The sequence below is a fragment of the Ictidomys tridecemlineatus genome, chromosome 8 (genome assembly GCF_052094955.1).
Source record: "Ictidomys tridecemlineatus isolate mIctTri1 chromosome 8, mIctTri1.hap1, whole genome shotgun sequence".
In the NCBI taxonomy this organism is placed as follows: Eukaryota; Metazoa; Chordata; class Mammalia; order Rodentia; family Sciuridae; genus Ictidomys; species Ictidomys tridecemlineatus.
Window position 1 is genome coordinate 154,828,271 of NC_135484.1, and position 18,556 is coordinate 154,846,826.

Genomic DNA, 18,556 nt, shown 5'->3' on the forward strand with positions numbered 1-18,556 from the left:
TGAAGGAGCCAACAGGAGGAAGTGTTCCTAGTTCCCACATGCCCCCTACGGGGCGCCTCTGTTCATTTCCCCTGTTGATAGGGGCCAGCACCCAGGTGGGCCCGGAGCCGTGGGGCCCCTGCTGTAGAGTGTGGAGCTGAGCCCCCGCCCTGCTCCATGCCTGTCCTGCTCCATGCCTGTCCTGCTCCATGCCTATCCCTGCTCCATGCCCATCCTGCTCCATGCCCGTCCCTGCTCTATGCCCGCCCTGCTCCATGCCTATCCCTGCTCTATGCCCGCCCTGCTCCATGCCCATCCCTGCTCCATGCCCATCCTGCTCCACGCCCGTCCCTGCTCTATGCCTGTCCTGCTCCACACCCGTCCCTGCTCTATGCCCGCCCTGCTCCATGCCCATCCCTGCTCCATGCCTGCCCCTCCTCCAAGCCCATCCTGCTCCACGCCCGTCCCTGCTCTACACCCGTCCCTGCTCTATGCCCGCCCTGCTCCATGCCCATCCCTGCTCCATGCCTGTCTCTCCTCCACGCCCATCCTGCTCCACGCCCGTCCCTGCTCTATGCCTGTCCTGCTCCACACCCGTCCCTGCTCTATGCCCGCCCTGCTCCATGCCCATCCCTGCTCCATGCCTGTCCCTCTTCCACGCCCATCCTGCTCCATGCCCGTCCCTGCTCTATGCCTGTCCTGCTCCACACCCGTCCCTGCTCTATGCCTGCCCTGCTCCATGCCCATCCCTGCTTCATGCCCGCCCTGCTCCATGCCTGTCCTGCTCCATGCCCATCCCTCCTCCACGCTCATCCCTGCTCCATGCCCGTCCCTCCTCCACACCCACCCTGCTCCATGCCCGTCCCTGCTCCATGCCCGTCCTGCCCATACCCGCCCTGTTCCATGCCCGTCCCTCCTCCACGCCCATCCTGCTCCATGCCCGTCCCTGCTCCACGCCCATCCTGCTCCATGCCCGTCCCTGCTCCACGCCCATCCTGCTCCATGCCCGTCCCTGCTCCACGCCCATCCTGCTCCATGCCCGTCCCTGCTCCACGCCCATCCTGCTCCATGCCCGTCCCTCCTCCACGCCCATCCTGCTCCATGCCCGTTCCTCCTCCACACCCATCCTGCTCCATGCCCGTCCTGCCCATACCCACCCTGATCCACGCCCATCCTGCTTCACGCCTGTCTTGCTCCATGCCCGTACAGCTCCATGTTTGTCCTGCTCCATGCCCGTCCCTCCTCCATGCCCGCCCTGCTCCATGCCCGTCCCTGCTCCATGCCCATCCTGCTCCATGCCCGTCCTGCTCTATTGCCTGTCCCTGCTTCACGCCTGCCCCTGTTCCACGCCTGCCCCCGCTCCATGCCTGCTCCATGCCTGTCTTGCTCCACGCCCGTCCTGCTCCATGCCCGCCCTACTCCACGTGCGCCTTCCCTCCCCTGTGCAGGCATCCGTGGCCTTGCTGCTTGCCTACAGTTTCCGTGCCCCCTGCATGCAGTCTGACTCAGTACATGGACGGTGCTCATGTCTAAATTATTATTTCCCACCAGACTCTGGTTCTGTGCTGCAGTGCCCATTTCCACCGCTCAGTGCAGGCCCTTCTTGCTTCCTGGCTCATCTGCTTCCATCCTCTCCTGCCTCGCCCCCTCCTGGCTCTTGGATGCTGCTGTGCAGCTGTGCGGCCACCTTTCCTGCGCCGTGTGGTCAGAGCTGCCTGTCCTGCTGACCACTGGGGTTTCATCTTCTTGCGCTCCAGTGTTGCTGCCCGGGGACCAGAATACCTGTCCCCAGGTTCATGTGCTCGTCCTTGAGACTCGGCCTCCGTGTGCTCTCCGGGAAGCCCTTGCAGTCCCAGCCTGTGGCACCCCTCCCCACCCCGAGGACTTCACATAGCACAGGGGCGAAGGCTCTCCCAGACCGCCTGGGTCAGACTCAGCTCAGGGCCGTGTGACACTAGAAGTCCCTTAAGCTCTCTGTTATCTTCTAGGTGGTCCCCAGGGTTGAATGTATTCGTGCATGTAAAGCATGAGTGTCCTGTCCAGTGTCCTATTAATCCTCTTTTACATTTTAACTTATTATCAGTTTTTAAGCCTTAAATAGTAGTTTTTTTTCTGTTTTTGTTTATTTTTACCTTTTGGAGCTGGGGATGCGGCCCGGGTTCTTATTCCAGGAAGCACAGGCTCACCACTGGGCCCACCCCCTTCCGTGTTTAGGCCCTGGAGCCTGCTCCTGCAGGTGCAGGGGAGCCCCGGGCAGGAGGCTGAGGACAGGGAGCCGGGCCTCTTCGGTGTTTGCCAGGCCACGCTCTGTTGTGTGCCAAGGAAGGGTTTCTTCGGGTCACTTTAGAGGGCTCTTTCAGGAGCAGTATCTACACGTATGTTTTCATGTTTATAGCGTGTTCAGAGATGGGGTCGTGTACATTTCTTTCTAAAATTCTCTTTCCACTGGCAGATGTACAGTTTTGTGTAGCTGCCTTTACCAGACAGTGCACAGTGGGAGTGGACGAAGCTGGACATGGTGTGTGGGTGGCCTGCGTGCCTGCCTGCTCGAATAAGGGGAGGGAGGCGGCTCACCTGGGCAGGCGGTTGGTTTTATTGGATCTTGATGTCACGGTTGGTTTTATTGGATCTTGATGTCACGGAGGGGAACTACTGCTTATCGTTATTTGTTCTTTTTTTTTTTTTTTTTTAAAGAGGCAGTGACCCCTGTGTCCACTTCTCTACTTCCTTATTGTTGCACGTCTACTTCAGGAAACGTTTCCCTGCAGGTTGACCTTTTATCTGCTCACAATTCCCATATTGGTGGTTCATTTTTCAGGACTTGGTCCCCTATTTTTGTGTTTGGTATGATTTCCTAAGAACTATTAAAATCCATTTAATATTTACAAACTATTATGCTTACTTTTTTTTTTTTTTTTAAATTTTGGTACCAGGGATTGAACTCGGGGGTACTGGAGCACTGAGCCACACCCCCAGCCCTATTTTGTATTTTATTTAGAGACAGGGTCTCACTGAGTTGCTTAGCACCTCACTTTTTGCTGAGGCTGGCTTTGAACTCATGATCCTCCTGCCTCAGCCTCCGGAGCCGCTGGGATTACAGGCCTGGGCCACTGCGTCCGGCAGGTTTAATTTCTTTATGCATTTCTGACGCTGTATGGTGTTCCAGTGGTTGTGCACATTTCTTCTGACCTAGATGATCTCACCTCTATATCACAGAGTGTTGGAAGAAAAACGATAGCTAGACCAGCTCCAGAAAGCCGAATGTCGAGTTAATTGTCTTTTTACACAATGGTAGAAGCAGCCGGCGCCCTGTGACGGACCTCTCGTCCACAGTACCAGCATTGACATCTAGACTGTGAGCAGTTGTCTTCTGAAAGGTGCTACAGAGAGCCACCAGTGTGAAGGCCATTGTGGTGGTTGTGGGTCGGAGCCTCCTGGCGTGCCGTGAATGTGGCCAGCCACCAACGGGGACAACGCAGAATGGTTCTTTTATTATGTGGTGACATAAAATACTAGAATATGCTCTCCTAAAGTGCTGTTCGGTTACATTGGACGTGACGTAGTGAAGAGTGTTGGGGAACTTTCATTTGGAGTCTATTATTTTGGCTCAGGAAAGATATAAAAAGCATTTCATTCATGGGCCTGTAAAGAAGGCTCTGTGGGTTACACTCGAATGCTCAGCAGTGCTTCCTGTGGCAGGAGGGCCTGCTCCAGGGGCTGGGACACATTCCTTGGCTGTGACTTGTCCTGGGGCCTCCGTCTTGCCCTGGCCCTTCCTGGATCGCTGCCGACCTTCCTGTGTGTTGGAGGACGCAGCGTGCAAGTCCTGAAAAGAGCTGGTCCTACCAATTTTGTTTCTTGGCTGCTTTAATTAGGAGAATCCATACTTTCCATACTTAGGGCAGTGGTTTTGCCATTGAGTCATTTTCCTAGGAGCAAATATAAGCCGTGCACTGATTTTGTAGGGCCACCACAGAAGATTTCATTCTTATGAAATTCTTGAGCATTTTCCCCAATAAGTGGACCCTGGATTGGGTTTTAACAACTATCTTGAGGAATGAGTTCTGTTTAGAAAGGGTTTCCACATCTAAATGTTGCTTCTCGGCTGTGCTAGTTTTTGCCTTTTGAAAGGTGTTTAAAAACAATCAGCAGGTCAGCATTGTGTGCGCCAAGTTGAAGGGTGACCCCATTGTTTCCGAGTTTGAGTCTCAGCCAGCATTAATCCTCCCGTCCAGGTCCCTAAAGTCTGTATTTATTACGGTTTCTGTGAAATTTGTACCTTCTGTGAATGAAGGGAAATAAAGATCCCCTGTTTTGGTGCCCCTGTTCCAGTTCTCAGGTGTTCTCTCACCAGCTTAAAAAAAATAATTAAAATTAGCTCAAGGAACTCAAATAGGTGAGCAGTGCAGCAGGCGAGCCTGGTCACTTGACATGCGTTGTCGGCCCCCCACCTCGCCCCACGCCTGCCCTTACCACGCTGGCCTGGGACAGAGAAGACTTCCCGTCCTTAGCATCGGCATCCTCCTGGGAAGCCACTGGAGCAGGGACCCTGGCCACCTGGCTGGCTCCGGGCCAGCCTGGAGAGGTGGCTGCAGGTCTTCCCACCTCCACCTCCCGCTGGTGGGCTGGGCAGCCGGGCTTAGGGGAAGCCGTCTGTTCCTTTGGGAGTCCTGTTGGACCCTTTTTGGGCTCTTTGAGTTCTTGGAGCCTTTCCAGGCTTCATCATGCCTTTGTGTGGTGACATTTAAGCAGTAGGTGCTTCCCATGTCCTTCCTGAGCCAGGAGCAAGTCCCTGCAGTGTGGCCCTGGGCTGACTTACGGTGGGCTGGGAAAGGGCACCAGCAGACTCTGCCGTCCCCAGCAGCGGGTCTGCTGCAGGCCAGGAAGTGGGCTCCAGGGTGCTGGTGCAGGTGCAGGGCAGTGGATGAGGGCAGCTCTCCACGGACCTGGGTGAATCACTTGTCCAGGTGTGTGCAGGGCCTTATACGGACGAGTGACTGTGGCATAAGCCCTGTCAGGACAGTCCTGTTTGGCAGTGCTCAGGAGGTGGTGGAGACTGATTTTGTGCCCACAGAGGGGGCTGTAGAGGCCCTACGCCTCACTTTCCAAGGTCCCAGTGTCATGTGTGTACTGCCTACGTGGTTGAATCTAAGGAAACTGTCAGTTTCATCATCTTATTGTTTTTTCATCCTTATTAATATGTTGTTGGCTTTTTAAAGATTTTTCTTTATCATAGTCGGAGACTGTTTCCTAAATAGCACCCCGATAGAACCCTAATTGAGCCTCCTAAGGGGCCCTCTCCCCAGGTGACCCAGTTGTGCAGACCTTTCCACTTCCAGCCGAATGTAAGAAGCCGAGGGTTTCGCCTTACCTCTGGAGTCAATTTCCATTAGTTGTCTGTGTTCAGAGAGTAGCTTAATGTTTTTGGAAACGATTGCTATTTTAGGAACGAGTGTTTATGTCGCAACATTTTGAGTATAGAATATTCATTATCTGACAACCTTCAACTTCCAGGGCTTTATAAATGACTGGGAACAGTCTGATTAGAATGTCTTGCTTCTGGCTAGAGGCCAAGCATATCGCTGGTTCGTTTAGGGTGTGATACTTGAAGAGGCCGAAGACCAGACACTTTAATTCCCAGGTAGGCCAATTAGAGAAGATTTGTTTCAGAACTTGAGATTGAACTCTAGACCCTGGCCATCTGTCCTTGAAATGTGCGCTGTTGGCCACAGGGGCATTGGTTACCCTGGCCAAAGGGATGGGCTGGATCAGAGAGGGCACTGGACTACCCGTGAAGAGGAGAAGCCCAGTGCAGCTCTTTGTAGGATGGGAGGGGTCAGCCTCCACCGTGAGTGCTGCAGAGACGGCACGGCCCAGTGTTGTTCTGAATGCCGACCAAGGACTGCTGAGTGACAGGTCAAGGTCAAGGAGCTGCAGAGTTGGGAAAGGCCAAACTTTAAATTCTGACCACATATTTCTATTTCAGAAGATAAGGGGAAATCCCATGAGGCATGAGGGCAGCACTGTTGCAGCCTCCTAACGAGCTCAGATCTGACGAGGAGTGCCCAGCAGATGGAATCTCACCCTCAGAGGGAGCCCGCAGTCAGGGTAGCAAATGTTTAGGTCCTGTGTGTGTCAAGTGCTGTTCGGAGCCCTCCGTGTCCCTGTTTGAAGTCTCAACGAGCTCTTTGTGAAGTGGGTGCTGCCGGGATTGACTCTTCACGGAGGAGTGAACGGAGGCACCGGGCTGCTGGGCTCTGCTGGAGTCCCATAGCCAGGAGAGTTCAAGTAGGATTTCCGCCCCCCGTTCTGTGGTCCCGTGTTGGATCCCAGGGTCTCGCACACTCTGGGCAGATGTCCTTCCACTGAGCTGCATCTCCAGCCCTGAGATGGGGCTTGATGGAGGGAGTCAGATTCTGGAGCCAGCTCAGACTTGCGGAAGATGAATAAAGACCAGAAAAAAGTTGTAAAAAGGAAGCATTCGGAGGCAGAAGGAAGGAGGACAGGTGCAGCTGAGTGTCGGCCGATGGCGCGGGCAGCAGTAGAGAGTGGCCTTCCACTCTCACCAGCTGTGGCCTGTTCTTCATATATGTATGTGAATACCGATGTCAAAGGTACGTGGGAGAGGTCTTGGGGCAGACCTGGCTTTTCCAAATGAACTCAGGCCTCGTGACCCAGCAGGATCTCTTCCCAGCGTCCTGAAGGCATTTTGTGTGCAGATTGGTCAGCAGCCATGGCCATGATCCTTGAGGAGGCGGAGCGGACAGGAACAGGGCCGGCAGGTGTGCGCCTCGGTGGGGAACAGGAATCGATGTAACTGTTTGGAGCTGACCGTGCTGCGTGTCTGAGGTTGCAGCATGTCTCTTTGTCCGCTAGCGGGTAGCCTTCCCTTGGAGGAGTCCGGTGGAGCTGGAGGAGCTTTGCATGGAGACTTTGCAGATGGCACAGGAACACCAGGGAGAGTTAAAGGCCATTAGGATTCTTCTGAGAAAGCCACCGGGTCTCTGTGAAATGAGCCCAGAGATTTATCAGAGCTTTGGTTCCTCCCCCCCCCCCCCCCCCCCCCCCCCCCCCCGCGGAGGAGTCATTTGAATCTCCTTTTCATGTGAAGCAGCTCAGGTTCATACAGAGTGACTTTCCCAAGGCCAATGTGCTTTTGGTGAGGCTCACCCTGCCCTTCCTGCTTTCTCTGCAGCCCGCAGTAGGTGGGGCCATTCAGGTCTCTGAGAGGTAGCACAGACTCTGTGCAGATGGAGCTGGGTTCAGGTGCCCTGTCTGCCACTGAGCTGTTTTAGCCCTGCCTGCCCTCCCTGCCCTCCCTGGGCAACCCAAGACTGGGCTCAGCATTGGAGCTAGATGTATGTTCTCTGCTCTTTGTAGTTAGGTCTGAAACCCTCTTTATTTAACATGGCTCCCCTCCCCACCTGCCCTGGTACTGCCAGGGGTTCTTACCACTGAGCTTCATCCCCACCCCTTTTAATTTTTTATTTCCAGACAGGGTCTTAATAAGTTTCCCAAGCTGGACTTGAACTTGTGATCCTCATGCCTCAGCCTCCGCAGACTTTGGAATCACAGGTGGGGGCCACTGTGCCCGACTTACTTTATATATTTCTTGTTCTCACTGAAAAGTTGTCTTGTACGCCCCAACTCCTGGCCAAGAAATTTCGTTTTTACCTGTTTTTCTCTTTGGAAACTTTACAAGGCATAGTCATAGTTTCTGTAGATGTAAAAACGATGTTGTCTAGGGCATTTGTGTGAAGGACTCAGTGATAGGGTCGATAGAAACCCTTCCAGCCTGAAATCATGGGATTTAATTCTTTTGAAAGAATGCCTTCTGGGCTAGGGATGTAGCTCAGTTGGTAGAGTGCTTGCCTTGCATGCACAAGGCCCTGGGTTCAACCCTCAGCACCACAAAAAAAATCCCCAAAACCAAACCAAAACAAACAAACTAACAAACAAGAATGCTTCCTGATCCCCCGGCCCTGCTGCAGTTTACGGGTTGTTGTGGCGATCACTCCAGCACCCTGTAGGAAATAGGATGCAACTGCTCGTCGAATCTTATTTTCCAGACAGAAGACGGCACACACCTTCCTTCACAGTGCCTGGTGTGCGCAGTGCCTGGTGTGCGCAGTGCCTGGTGTGCGCAGTGCCTGGTGTGCGCCCTGATTCTTCTTTTCCTGGTGGTTGGCAGGCTGTGCTTGGGAAGAGTCCCCTCGTGGTGTCTTCTCGACTCGGAGTGATTCAGGGTCTGGCTCTTAACTACCAAAGGCTGTGTCCCTTCATGCTCCAAGCAGCCGTGACATTTTGGGTAGCTGGAGTGGGATTTTACAAGATGCAGAAGAGTGGATCTTGGAGGATTTAAATTTATTGTGGTCAAGGGGTGGCAGGCGGCTCCCAGGATGGCCAGCCCAGTCAGTGCTGTGCCTTGTCTTCTTCAGAGTCTAATTTCACAAAATGTCCCTTTGCCGACTCACGCCTGGGGGAGCTTGCACCTCCTCACTCCTGTCTCCTCCCGCCCCTTGCCTCCTCCTCTGGGGCGCGTGGCCCCCATGGGACGCTGCTCCTGGGAGGGTCCTCCCCCGCCCAGCCTCCCCCAGTGTCTGCCTTACCTTGAAACCATGTCACCCCACCTGTGCCTCCCTGTGTACGCCCATCACGCGGGAGCCCGTCTCTTGTGCCTCCTCAAGGACATGGCCGCATGAACGTCCCCTCCCTCCCCGTGTCATCATTTTTCCTCTCTGTACGGAATTCCCTCTGGCACACAAGTTATTATTTCTCCCATTAAATAAAACATCTCTCCAGACTCCGACTTCCCCTCCAGCTACCAGCCAGATCTCTGCTGCCTGCCTTTGACGTCTCCCTGCAGTCCGCCCCAGCGCCTGCAGTGGGCTTTGCACGCGCACTCACACTCGCCACACACTTACACCGACACAGCTCTCCCCAGGGCACCGGGGCATTTCTTTGCTGAAGCCCACAGGCAGGGGCCGTCTCCTGGTCCTGGACTGTCAGCAGGTTCAGCACGGTCGTTTGTCCTCCGTGAAGCCAGCTCTTCACCGGCTTCCTGGAGTCGCCCTTCCACCTCCCTTTCTGTCTGGCTGGTCTGCCTTGGTCTCCTTTGCAGATTGCTCACCTGTAAACCGAAGTGCAGTGCCTCGGGGTACTTGTCTGCCTCTCTATCCACAGCCCCAGCTTAAATATCGTCTGCGTGATAAAGATATTTCTGTCTGCAGGCTGGATCTCCACCTGAGCTCCAGACTGCTTTCCCCGGCCACCTGCTGGGCCTCTCTGCTGGGATGCTTCTGTGTGTGTGTGAGTGAGAGTGCATGCGTGTATGAGTGCTAGTGAGTGTGCGTGTGTGTGCGGGGGCTGCACTGGGGACTAAACCAGGGCCTCCACCCTGAGCCACTCCGCAGTCCCCACTGGGAGCGTCTGGTGGCATTTCAGTCCATTTTGATCTAGAAGGGAGCCTCAGTCCATCACCCCTGCCTGCCCCCCATGTCCTTCCCAGCTCATCCAGAGCATCCTCATCTCCGCCTGCCTGGGAGGAGCCTGCGGAGTCCTTCAGTGTCTGTTTCCAGCCTCCCTGTCAGCAGATGCTCTATTTCAGCCACGCGGAGAGCCTGCTTCTTACCCCTGGTGCTGCGGTCCCAGCTCTAAGCCCACCTGTTGTTCACCTGGGTGAGAGATGTCTTTTCCTCATGCCTGTGATCCTCTGTCACATGGACTCATAGTGTCCCCTCTTCGCATCTCACATGGAGAAGAAGCCATGTTGTCACTGTGGCCATCGGGGTGGTACCTGCCTGCCCCCTGCCCATGCACTCTGGTCTCCCTGCAGGTCCTCCAAACAGCCCAGGGCTGCTTCTGCCTCTGCTGGGCGCTTGCCTTCCCGGCTCCCTCATGCCCTGCAGGCCTTTCTTCAGCGAAGGCCTTTCTGGCCCCCCTTGCTCCCAGCACCCTCCAGCACGTTCTGCCCCGCCCTCTCGGGGACTCCTGGGTCCTTAGCTCTCAGCATCCCAGGGCCATCCTGGCTCAGGTTTTCTTGTTCTTTGTCTCTTTTCCCCTCTACGGCCGACCAGGGACCTTTGTCTTACTCACTGCTTATTCCCGGGGCCTAGGACATAGCTCCTGTGAGCAAAGCCTCATAAATATTTGCTAAACAGAAAAATGACCATTTTCTTCCTCTGGATTCTTTTAGCTAAAAATCATCATAAATATGCTTGCCACAAGCACTAATACAGCTACTTACTTTCTTTCATGTTTCCTCTTAAAGCGTATTTATTATCTCTGTCAGATTAATTAAAGACCATAATAAGAAGGCGCAGACAGAATGCAAATAGCACAGCTCCCCAGCCCCCCGGCCATTTCACTTAAGCGAGGGTCCTTCATGATTTCCAAATCACGCAGTCCTCTGCATGATTTGGAAATACGTCGGCTGATTTCTGTGGATGCATCCTGGCTGAATGGAAGTGTGGGGACAGGGTGTTGTGCCCTGAACACGCTGCCCGGTACTTGTGCCAGTGCTGTCACCCCCACGGGGTGCTGGTCTCTGCCTGCTGTGCGGTTTGCAGTATCCCATGCCATTGCTTTTGTATTTTTTAAACACCTTTATTTTGTTTATTTATTTTTATGTGGTGCTGAGGATCAAACCCAGTGCCTCACGCGTGTGAGGCAAGCGCTCTACTGCTGAGCCACAACCCCAGCCCTGCTTTTGCACTTTTTAGTTTTGCCTTTCTGGTTTGGGTAATAATATCTCTAGGTTTCCAATTGCAAGCTAATTTATAATCAATAGCAAGAAGCTATTGATGTTTGGCAACGTTCTCAAGTCAAATTTGTAGTCATTACCTGAATGTAGACGTTTGGTATTTTACTAACAGTCCACTGCTTCTGGGCCCCGCCGGGTGTTGTGAAGTGAACTGCAAGGCACAGCCCAGATCCCGCCCACCGGTGCACTCTGGGTTCTCTTGGTCTTTTCTGTCTCTCTTAATCTCCTCATCAATCAGAGCAAAGAAGATTCAGGGAAATCCAGCCTCTGTTTACTGGCAAGTTTGCTGAAACATTGTTTTTAAAACATTAACATGCTGTGAATTTAACATTTTGGGTTGGGATATGGATTTACAAAACTCATTTGGAAATTACTTGAGATTGATGGAAGTGGCGGGCAGGCTCAGTCCTGCTCGGAGTCCCTCCATCATGGGTACTTTTCAGACCACTCAATCCTGAGCTACTCTGTTTCTAAAAGCAGTAGTTTGCTGTGAGCTGGTCCATTCCGGGTGTAAGTGCTGAGATGGACGGACTCCCACCTCGTTGGTACAAGACCAAAAGTCACAAACCAACGAGCTGGTCCAGTGAAAACGACACCTGAACCTAGCGGATCCAGCCAGGAGCCCAGAGGTGCCTGGGCAGACTGACACCATGTAGTGAAGCCAGGCCCTGAGCCTGTCCGTCCACCTGGTGCATGAAAGGAGCCACAATGGTTCGGGGCACACGCCAACCCACTATCCGTCATCAGGTGACCCATCACCAGAGCCACAGGCAGGGGACCTCTGACCCTGTCCCCAGGCTTCAGCTCAGCCCTGGTCTATCTCCTTGCCTCTGTGACCTAGTTTGAAACTGCCTGCCGGGACCCTGGCCTTGAACAAGCCCAGCTCCAGAACAGCTCTGCGCCCCGAGCAAGCTCTGCAGCTGGTTAGTTGTACTTTTAGTTTTAGTTCTACCTCTCTGGTTTGGGTAATAATGTCTCTGGGTTTCTCTGGCACCTGGTGGCTCTTTGCCTTGGCACCTGCTCTCCGTCTTTGCTTTCCATGCACCTCCTGGACTCCTGTGGCCACTCAACCCCTAGCCTTTCTGTAACCTGCATGTGCACGTCAGGTATAAAGGGTGACGTGTGAGTTGTGTCCTAGATGTTAAAGTGCAGGCTGGAATAAAAGAACTGTTATTGCTTGGCCCATGACTACCCCCGAGTACTCAGACCAGTGCCACCAGAGAAAGTGATAAAGCCTGTGAACTTACTGTTATTCAGTCAGTTTGAGAAACTGGCCCAGGGGGACTCGGGTGACCTGCTCTGGCTGGCTCCCTGTAAGTGGCTGGCTGCTACAGCTTTCTGGAAGCATGTGGCTTTCCTGAGACGGGAGCTGCCCCCTCCTGTTTGCAGCCCCTCAGTTCAGGAGGCCGTGAGCCCGGAGGTGAGGCCACCATCCAGTGACAAGGGGTGGTGCACGTGAGGACGAAGTTGGCGTGCTCAGGATGGTTCAGTGAGAAGGCAAGTGTCCTGGTTCTCTCCCTGTGGCTGACCCATTCCTAACCAGTGCACCCCAGACACCTGACCTGGGGAGGGCTCAGCCGGTGTCCGCCTGGCCGAGCGCATCTGCCCAGCCCGCTCCTGAGGGTGAGTCCACGGCCACAGACCCGTCCAGTCCCCGGTGTGTTCTGAGGGCACCGCACAGGGAGTGTTTCTCGAGGGCCGGGACGACTTGGCCTTCCTCCCTGGGACTGAGCCTGCACAGGTGACCCCGGTGCTCCTGCTGTTCTGACCCTTGAATGCGCTGAGGAGGGAACTTAATTGTGATAGAAACTCATACAACTTGCCGTCTTAGTGTGCGTGTGCGTGTGCAAACCCAGGCCTGGTGCCTCCAGGCAGGTGCCCTGCTGCTGGCCCCACCCACCCTGACCCTCCTGACCACAGCTGGGCAGTGTTGAGCATGTTCTCATTGCTGTCCCCTGACTGTCTTTTATGGTGGGGGTGGGGGTGAGACGAGTTTTTTGCTCGTGGCTCCACTGCTGGGCCTGGCTGGCCCCTCCCACCGAGGGCTCCCGGGTTGTACACGAAAGGTCCTTTACTCAGCCTTCCTCCCCCTGAGACCTGGGTGGCGGGCAGCCACGCCCTGCTCCGGCCTTCACAAGCTCACTAGGTGGGCACCTCTGTAGAGGTGAGTCTGCAAAAGCAGATCTGGTTTAGAGAGGGGCCTGTGTGGGGCAGCGAGACTCACCGGTGGATAGGTCAGACCTCACCCAGGAGCCCAGCTGAAGGATGGAGAGGTGGTCTGGGGTGGCCCTCCTTCCTCCCTGACATCCCCGAGGTGGCTCCTGCGTCCACAGCGCCCCCTGGCAGCTGTGCCTCACCTCACTGGAGCGGCATGGGAAATGCTGGGTGCTGCTTAGTGTTGAGTTAATTGGGCTTTCTGCTCTGGCCCTGTGTGGTTTCCTGAGTTCATGAATTAGTCATGAGGTCGTGTTTACCAGGCAAGCACACTGGCCGTCCTGGTCTGTCCAGCTGGCCTCCTTTCGGAAGGATGCCCTCGGTGCAGGCTTTGATTAATAAGTGATGGTGGGGAATCGGAAAGCTCCTGGGAGACTCTGACCGCAGCCTGTGCCTGGCTTCCTGCTCTCACCTGTGCAGGTGGGTTGGGCCTGACTTCAGGAGGCTGACGTCAGTGGGGGGTCTCTTGGGCGGGTAGGTGGAGCTCTGTCCCCGGAGCAGCTCAAGCTGTTGTGTCACTGTTACGGCAGTCTATGAGGGTTGAGGAAAGCCATCGCCCGAATTGTTCTGGGGCGGGGACTCACCTCAAGTCGTAGTCGGGGTCTCCTGGAGTAGGTGCTATTCCAGATTTCTTTGTGGCATTGTTGGTTGAGCCCAGGGTTCTGCACATGCCAGGCAGTTGGGAGGGCAGAGCCAGGAACAGCCCCTCCCACACCTGGAACCTCGTGGACCGCTGGCGGGGTATTTCTAATCACTCAGCTTAGGCTCACCTCCAGGTGATGAGGGCTGGGTTTCCTAGCTCAGGGCTCCGAGTAGTGCTGTGTCATGGGAATAGGAGGCGGAGCCCGGTTCTGAAGAAGTGCTTCCCGGCAGGCAGTGGTGTCGAGGAGCCCACTCACAGGCCCTGGGCCCTGGTGCGTGCTGCCTTTGGTGGAGTGCTGATAGCTTCTGGCTTTGCTTCTAGGTGCGACCACTTCAGAGCTTGAGATGATCGCCTTTATTTTATTTTTGGCCAGCACAGGATGGCCTTGCCCGTTTCACTGAGCTGGATTAGCTTCTGCCCCAAAGCTCGGGCTGCCTTGTCTTTCCCCTGGTCCTGCCCATCATGGGAGCACACAGAAGGGCCTGGCGTGCACCGGAAAGCCCTCTTGGTAATGAAACCTAATATCGCTTGAGGAAGCCTCTGCAACCTAGGGGCGCACCCCATACGAGCCCCGTTCCCGGCTGTCACCTTCAAATCACCAGCAGATAGTGTCGTTCCGCATGGTTTTCTTCCATGGAATAAAAGGTAGATGTCACTCCTGGTTGAAGCACAATCATTGTCTTCTACTTCTGTTTAAGGTCATGTTAGACAGGTAGTTGGGAAGGATTCGAGTGTGATGTGTGAAGAATAGGGTTTTTGTCTCTGGGGTTAGAGGACATGTTACTGATGAAGAGAGTCCAGATTAGAGTTAATTGATCAAACACATGGCGTGCTTTGATTGCGTCCTCCAGAATTCCGCTGTTGGCAGCGTGGCAGTGTTATGAGGAGGGGCCTGCAGGAGCTCAAGAGGCCTCCAAGGCGCTTCTTGTGAACAGAATTGAATCTCTGGCAAAAGGAGCTTCCGTCCACTTGATAGCTTGTCCTCCTCTACTCTCTTGCCTGCTCACCTTCAACCAGGTGAGGTGGTAGCAGAGGGCCCTCGGCAGCGTGGTCCTGGAGCCTTGATCTTGGACTTCAGAGACTAAGAGAGGAATTTTGGTTCTTTGTGATCACCCAGCCCCAGGCGTTGTGAGATAGCACCAGCAGAACCTCACCTGCTGCTTGTTATAAAGCGCGTCGTGCAGCGGCCATCAGGAGCGCTCAGCCAGGCCCACCAGGTCCTCCTCATCCCAGGGGAGGAATTACCTGGTGTCCTTCCCTACCCTCCCTTCCCCATGGTAGTCAGCCAGGTCCAGCCGTCTCAAGAGGAAGTGGTGTCCTAAGTAAGTGTCCAGTCATCCAGGTCCAGCCCCCATGCTTACGGCGACCGTGAGTACCAGACATTGCCGAGACCTGGCCAGGGAGAGCGCTATACGCGGGGCTTATACTCACGCTGTTCCAGAAGCAAGCTGCTCGCGGAGGAGCCACAGATGGGAGCAGCAGTCCTGCCACGAAGGCCCTGATGCCGAAGTCTCATGTGGCGGTTTCTTCACACAGTTGCTGTGGCCAAGCATACTGATGCCTTCGCTCAGCTTTGGAAGCCAAATGCTGAGTACAGTCATATTACGCATGATGGTGACTCGTGCATGATGGTGACTCGTGCATGATGGAGACTCGTGCGTGCTGTCTGCGCAGGTATTAGTGGGGTGTGGTTTGTCCTTTTTTCTATTGGGGTGGACGCTGGGCTCCATGCTCACAGGTTCTTGGTGCTGTAAGGGAGGCCTCCCTCTTGCTGGGCAGAGCCTGTGAATTCCATTATAGCTAAGCCTGCCCTGTGCTGGCCAGATGGTTAGCCAGAGGACGTGGCCTGGCGGGTCTGAGCTGACCCCCACTCACCCTGCTGCTGGAAGCTCTGACATGCTCTCCCGTGAGCTGGAGCTGAGAGCGGCAGGCGGTAGGCGGCTTTCCAGATGTACCCTTCCCTGAGCTCACTGAGGCTCGTCCTGCCTGCTGATGAGGACCTCCTGGCACAGCTGACACTGACCCAGGAGGCAGAGCCCTCAGCCATTCAGCGGGTCCAAGATAAGCGTGAAGACACTCAGTGGAGCGCGACTTGGAGGGAGGCACATGTCTCTTGGCTCAGTGGGGCTTGTGTTTGGAATCCGAGAGCAGGCCCTCGGGATCCAGCAGCCCTGGGCGCCAGCAGCATGCTGATTCCCCACCCCACACGGGCGCTGTCCCTTGACTGTTGCAGGAGAGAAGCCGAAGTGGAGCCCCTTTCCTGTGGGTGTGCCTCGTGTGCACAGTGGGGCCTTTTCTCATTTCTGAATCCGGGTGTCTGGCTTTTCCCGTGGGGGCGTCCGGTCGCTGGTCGCAGCTTTCCCCCGTGTAAATGGAAGGTCTGCCAAGCCAAGCCAAGCCCGCTGGCTGCTTAGTCTTTTACAAAAACTAAAACACCAGAAAAAAATTGGAACTTTGTTTTTGAACATGCTATTGTTGGCCTAGGTGAACCCAGGCGTGTTGAAGGGAGAAGGCTCACCGTTTGGCAGGGCCTGTCACGTGGTAGGTGTGTCTGTGCCCACATGGGGGCTGCCCGAGGAGACTCAGCCGGCCTTCCCGAGAAGCCTGATGGGGAGGGCCAGGCACAGAGCAGCCATTGTTCACTGTCTTCTCATTCACTGTTGAAAACCCGCTGCACTTGGAAACCCATTAACGGAACGTTGGATGAGGAATGGGAGCACCTAGGTAAGGGAATTTAGGCAAGTCCCTGTTTCCTGTGTGCCCGTGGTGGGGGAGGGAGAGAAGGAAGAGAAGAGAGGCAGGTCAGTGTTTTGTCTTTGGGACAGGGAGGAGAGGGAAGTTAAAAGGTACCTGAGCTTCTGTAAGGAAAACTTGTTGAGACCATCCAGGTGTTCAGCAGGCACGCTGTGTGTGTGTGTGTGTGTGTGTGTGTGTGTGTGTGTGTGTGTGTATTTTTTGATTAAGAAAAAGCATCCCCACCTCCCCGGAACTGGGAGTCAAACCCAGGCTCTTGCTCATGCTACACAAGGGCCGTACCACCGAGCTACATCCCTAGCCCTTTGTGTTTTATTTTGGGACAGGTCAGGCGATCCTCCTGCCCAGGCTGCCCAGTAGCTAGGATTACACTTATGCCAGCACACCGCCTGGATTTTTAATTCTCTTTTGACTCTCTTTTCTCCAGCCTATTGAATCTGCAGAGCCCATGACTTCTGGAAGCCTGTTGGGGTTCTCTGCTAAACAACTGACACTTTTTTTTTTTTTTTTTTAGAGAGAGAGAGAGAGAGAGAGAGAGAATTTTTAAAGATATTTTACTTTTTAGTTTTCGGTGGACACAACATCTTTATTTTATTTTTAGGTGGCGCTGAGGATCGAACCCAGTGCCCGGCGCATGCCTGAGCCACATCCCAGCCCAACACCTTTTTCATTATGTCAGATTCAGCTCAATTACCAAAAAAAAAAAAAAAAAAAAAGGATGTGGTTTTTTTTTTTTGTTTGTTTGTTTTTTTTGCCAATAATACTCAATTTTTCCCCCTCCTATTTTCTGCACAAATGAGTGTGCCCAAGAGGAGGGATTGGCCTGTGGCCCTGCAGGGGGCTGCTGGGAAGACTGAGTAGAGGACCTGCAGTAGGGGACCTCGCAGCCAACCTCCCAGTTCCTTCGAGCGTGATGGCTGAGCCTGCTGGTTCCTGTTGAGCTGGGCGTGCTGACAGCCACAGGGTGTGATTGGAGGGTTATCAGCTGTAATGTGCTGTTCAGCGGCCGCTCAGTTTTACATAGCAGCCTTGGAGAACTGGAATGCGTGAAGGGGAGTGGGGCCCTCCTGGTTGACTGAGGGTTTCTCTGAAAACTGTTTTGTGCTCAAACAGGTGGGAAGTCTTCCCAGGAGTGCAGGCGTGTGCCCGGTGGGGTGCTTGGGGCGTCTGTCTTCCCACCCCACGGTGGACGAGACTTGGCCAGCAGGTCAGCACTCGGGATGCATCTTCCTTTCCAGATCTTGGCCTAGCTGCTGCGTGTGACTGAGCTGGTGGTGAAGATCTCTTCCAATGCCTGGGGTTCCAGGGGAAAAAAATTCTGTTTTTCTCATTTGTTACGGTGAACATTTTTTCTTTAAGAAGTAGCAGGCTTTCCAGTCATTTGTGGTTCTGCAAGTTGGAATGGGGTTATCCCTGTGAATGGAAACGTGACCCTGCCCTGGACAGACCTGTGAAGTGAGTGAGCCGGGAGCCGTCCTTCTCCCGAGGACTCACGGCCTTTCCCTTCTTCCCCACCTCACTCAAGCCTGAGCTCAGCAAGTTCTTTGACCTTTGAAGTGAACTCAGATGACTTTATCTGTAAGTCGTCTTCCTGAAAATGGCATAACTTGAGATTGCTCTCCCTCCGAGAGCGTTGGGAATCAAAGCCTGCCCTTCCTCTTGGTGTCGAAGTCTGTCTGTACCTAAAGGCGTTCAGGGCCTGGGTCTGAGGAGGGTGGTACCCAGAGTCCTTAGTCAACCAGCTTGGAAACCGCTGCTCACCAGGAAGTGGCGACCGCTCTGGCCTGGGGCGGCTGGCATGATGGAAAACCTTTGCACCCGAAGGTTTCTGAAACAACTTTCAAAGACTTCCAGAGAGGAGCACATTTGTGTTTTCCATGGATAGACTAAAAAGGAAACCATGCTCTATGTCCAGCGCTGTCCTCTTGGAACCGTATCGCACCGAGTCCAGTTTAGCCAGCGTCTGTGGAGGAAGAGCCGAGCCGACCTGCGCGGGCTGTTTGTGTTCTGAGGTGCATAGTGGGCGCGCACCTGAGGCGTGGAGGACAGCAAGCAGAAGCAAGGGAAAGGCCAGCTGGGGGGCAGGGCGGCTTTTCTTTTCCCCTGGAGCTCGAAGGGGGAGGGTGTTGGTGGCATTCCCCAATCCTCCAGCTGTTTCATGCAGAACTCTGGGGCGAATGCTGCTCTAGACCACGAGGGACAAT

At 54.5% G+C, this 18,556-nt stretch overlaps 1 protein-coding gene across 15 annotated transcripts in view; it reads left to right on the plus strand.

Annotated features, from left to right (window-relative positions):
• Carmil1 (capping protein regulator and myosin 1 linker 1) overlaps positions 1–18,556 on the plus strand; it is a 230,180-nt gene that overhangs the window by 46,799 nt on the left and 164,825 nt on the right. Inside the window, exon 1 of one of the 15 annotated variants that reach the window (XM_078020633.1) lies at positions 13,234–13,375. The exons of the other annotated variants lie outside the window; for them this stretch is intronic. The gene's annotated coding sequence lies outside the window, so the exon portion shown is untranslated. Of the gene's footprint in view, positions 1–13,233; positions 13,376–18,556 lie in introns of those variants that run through there. 15 annotated transcript variants of the gene reach the window in all.